The sequence below is a fragment of the Bison bison genome, unplaced genomic scaffold (genome assembly GCF_000754665.1).
Source record: "Bison bison bison isolate TAMUID 2011002044 unplaced genomic scaffold, Bison_UMD1.0 scf7180017864485, whole genome shotgun sequence".
Lineage (NCBI taxonomy): Eukaryota > Metazoa > Chordata > Mammalia > Artiodactyla > Bovidae > Bison > Bison bison.
The window spans coordinates 8,306,219-8,310,304 of record NW_011495045.1 but is presented as its reverse complement, the minus strand read 5'-3'; positions in this window follow the sequence as shown (position 1 = coordinate 8,310,304).

Sequence of the window (4,086 nt, the reverse complement as noted above, 5' to 3'; positions counted from 1 at the left end):
TTGATGCCTTTGAACTGTGGTGTTGGAGAAGACTCTTGAGAGTCCCTTGGACTGCAAGGAGATCCAACTCGTCCATCTTAAAGGAGTTCATTCCTGGGTGTTCCTTGGAAGGACTGATGCCATAGCTGAAACTCCAATACTTTGGCCACCTCATGCAAAGATTTGACTCATTGGAAAAGACCCTGATGCCAGGAGGGGTTGGAGGCAGGAGGAGAAGGGAACGACAGAGGATGAGATGGCTGTATGGCATCCCCAACTCGACGGACATGAGTCTGAGTGAACTCCGGGAGTTGGTGATGGACAGGGAGGCCTGACGTGCTGTGATTAATGGGGTCGCAAAGAGTTGGACACGACTGAGCGACTGAAGTGAACTGATTTTACACGTTGGGAATAAACATATAGAATGCATTTTTAGTCATTCAGTGACTACTTACTAACTTCCTTTTCAGTAAAAGAGGATATCACTTGCACATATTTAGACCTGAAATAAAATCATCTGTTGTATATTCACCAAACCCAGATTCTGAAGCATGGTATACATGTAGAATAAAGTAATTTTTTGGAATTTTTTGATGTAGCATATATGTGATTTCATAGCTTAATTTTGTTGATTTTTCTACACTTGTTTCTAAATAGTGTGATTTTTTAATATGTAAAACTACTTTTTCAACAGTGGGAACATCTAAATATATTGCTGAAATTTATAATTTATATTTGGTCCAAAACATATTTGTCTCTTAAAAAAACTGTCCTTGCCAGGTACTGCAGAGATAAAATATGTTGGAGTAAAAGAATGGGAAAATCATTTTTAAAATGCTTACAGATATGATAGCTTATATATATTATATAGCGATTAATGCTAAGCTTATCTATCTAGGATGTTAAAAAAGAAAGTATAGGGAAAGAGCTATCCTAAACTAGTAATCTGGATGGTTTTGATTGTATGTTTCTATATTTGTAAAGTTGACTTACCTGCAAATTCTTAGTTTTCTGCACATGAAACTCAAGATTTAAAGTTAGCATAGAGAGGATACTGGTTAACAGCCTGGGTTCTGCCATCAGACATATCTTGTGTGTGTGCTGAGTTGCTCAGTTGTATCTGACTCTTTGTGACACTGTGCACTGTAGCCCGCCAGGCTCCTCTGTCCACAGGATTCTCCAGGCAAGAATACTGGAGTGGATTGCCATTTCCTCCTCCAGGAGATCTTCCTGACCCAGCAACTGACCCCGCATCTCCTGTGTCTCCTGCATTGGCCGGCAGATTCTTTACCATTGAACCGCCTGGGAAGCCCACAGTGACTCTTTTTTCACTGTTTATTTGATTAAATTGGGCAACTTACTTAACTTCAAGTACAGATTGGATTTCTATCTGGATCAAATTAGAAGTGATAACGCATGCGAAAGTCTTAGCCTGGTGTCCGACACTTGTAGTCACTCATTAAATGTCAATTATAATTTTATGAACATGAAATGTTGACACAGTGTCAATCATCAATGATAGATATCATGTTTATTTTTGGATCTTAATTTTTGTTCTTGCACGTACTTCTCGAATCTCTAGTAAATAAGACTAGACAGTCTATAAAAACTTTTAAGTAGCTTCACACAACATAATGCATTCTTGCCATATACTGCATTTTCATGACTGACATAAATTCACAGAGATGATCATAAGCAGCTGGATAGCAAATGATAAAACAATAGTGACCCTTTGAACTTACATTCTTAATATTCCTAATTACAAGTATTCTTTTGTTTCTAAGAATATAGTCAATGCCGTTACTGTTTTTTTAATGTCAGTGTTGATTTTATAAAATATTTTCCAAATTCTCTTACAGTAAATAATAAAAGGAGCTCTGTCTATTTGTGTAAGCTTGAAGTCAAATAGGACTTCTTGCCAGTGACACAAATAGAATGCTGTTATGTTCAACAACACGCAGTCCATTATTCAAAGAAGAACATAAATGGATGAGAAATTCTACTGGATGAAATGTTAAAATATCATCATCCTCTATAAAATGACAGTTTAAAACATGATTTTGAAACATGTAAAATTTAAGCTTGACAATGGTAAACTTGCTTAAGAATTAACTAAATAATGTACTATATGAAGCAAGTAATTTTCTCACTATCCAAATTATTTCTTCTATAACTTCAACAGAGCAATATAAAACCAATGCCATAGAAGAAAAACAATTCTAATCATTATTTTTTAATTTATTTATTCCCTGTTAATTTGATATGAGTTGAATTGTTTAAGACTGAAAATTTATTTTTTATTCTTGTTCTTTGTAATATATGAGGACTTAAGGAAACTTCCAGAACTCTAAACTACATTATGACAAAATATTTTTCTTCTTAGCCAACAGTGTCTTCTTAGATTCAGAAACAATGGACTTTCAGGACTGAAGTAGGTAAAGTGCACTGGGACAAGGAAAGTGATGCAAAGAAGGCATGAATTAAACAAAAGAAAACATATTTTTAAATTTAATTTAAATATCACATTTCTGGGTTTTATTTTTATTACATTTCAAAGAAATGCATAGGGTCGGATATTCAATTTTTTTGGTATCTCAATTTCTTTAGGATTTTGTGAATATATCTGAAAGACTTAGACATCAGGAATGGACATGGTTTCTGAAGTTTAAAGTACAACTCAGCTATGAAAAATATTAATTCTGTGCTTTATTGAGATAGTAATGCTTATTTTACATTATATCAAAGAAAATTGCATTATACATTTAGTCAAATTTTCTGCAAGGAATTTTTTTTAAATTGAAAATTCAATGCAGCCCCTCAAAAATATATACTTTTTAGGTTTATTAGGAAATGTTGGTATAATGGTAGATTTATTTAAAAGTATAAAAAATCAGTATAAAATTATGCCTAGAAAAGAGAAGCCTAAAGTAAGAATCAGATTCTTCACATTAAAAAGTTAGAAAAAAAATGAAAAATTAAATTTAAAGTATAAAGAAAGAAATGATCAATAGAAATATGTTAAACAATAAGGAAAATAGTATAAAACTAAAAGCCAACTGTTTAGAATTTTGACAAAATTGATAGTCCCCCACTTAAAATGACCAAGGGCAAAAAAGAAGAAATGAAACATTCAATGTAAAAAATGAGAGAATTATTAAGTTGGTGAAAACATAATTGTGGTTTTGGACCCTGAATTTTAAATTACTTTAACTAGGCTCAAACACATCTTCATTAATCAAGGTAAGAACTATTACAATCAACATATTTTTGCCGATAAGAAAAAAGTTTGTTTTTTCCTAGAGCATAAAAATCCATGCTCTGGGATTCCGTGAACTCTTGGAAAGCATTTTCTGCCTATTGCTGGTTGTGGAAGTGTTTTACCGGGAAAAAGTTGTCTTGAAAAAAAAACAAACAAAAAAATTACCTGAAAAAAGAGGCTTGAAGAAGTGGTAGTCACTCGGCAAGAGGTCCAGTGAATATGGAAGATGAAGCAAAACTCCGTAACCCAATTCATTAAACTTTTGAAGCATCAGTTGTGTGACATGTAGTCAGGCACTGTTGTGGAGAATAATTGGGCCCTTTCTGTTGACCAACGCCAGCTACAGACATTGCAGTTTTCAATGCTTCTCATCAATTTGCTGAGCATAGTTCTCAGACGTAATGGTTTCACGGGGATTCAGAAAGGTGTAGTGGGTCATACTGGCAGCAGACCACCAAACAGTGACCATGACCATTTTTTGATGCAAGTTGGCTTTGGAAAGTGCTTTAGAGCTTCTTCTCAGTCTAAACACTAGCTGGTCACTGCCAGTTGTCATATAAAGTCAACTTTTCATCACATATCACAATCTGATTGAGAGATGGTTCATTGTTGTTGCATAGAATAAGACAACATGTCAAAAGGATGATTTTTTTTTTTTTTTGCTTTGAGGGCAGCTAATGAGGCACTCTGGAGAAGGCGATGGCACCCCACTCCAGTACTTTTGCCTGGAAAATCACATGGATGGAGGAGCCTGGTGGGCTGCAATCCATGGGGTCTCGAAGAGTCGGACATGACTGAGCGACTTCACTTTCACTTTTCACTTTCATGCATCGGAGAAGGAAATGGCA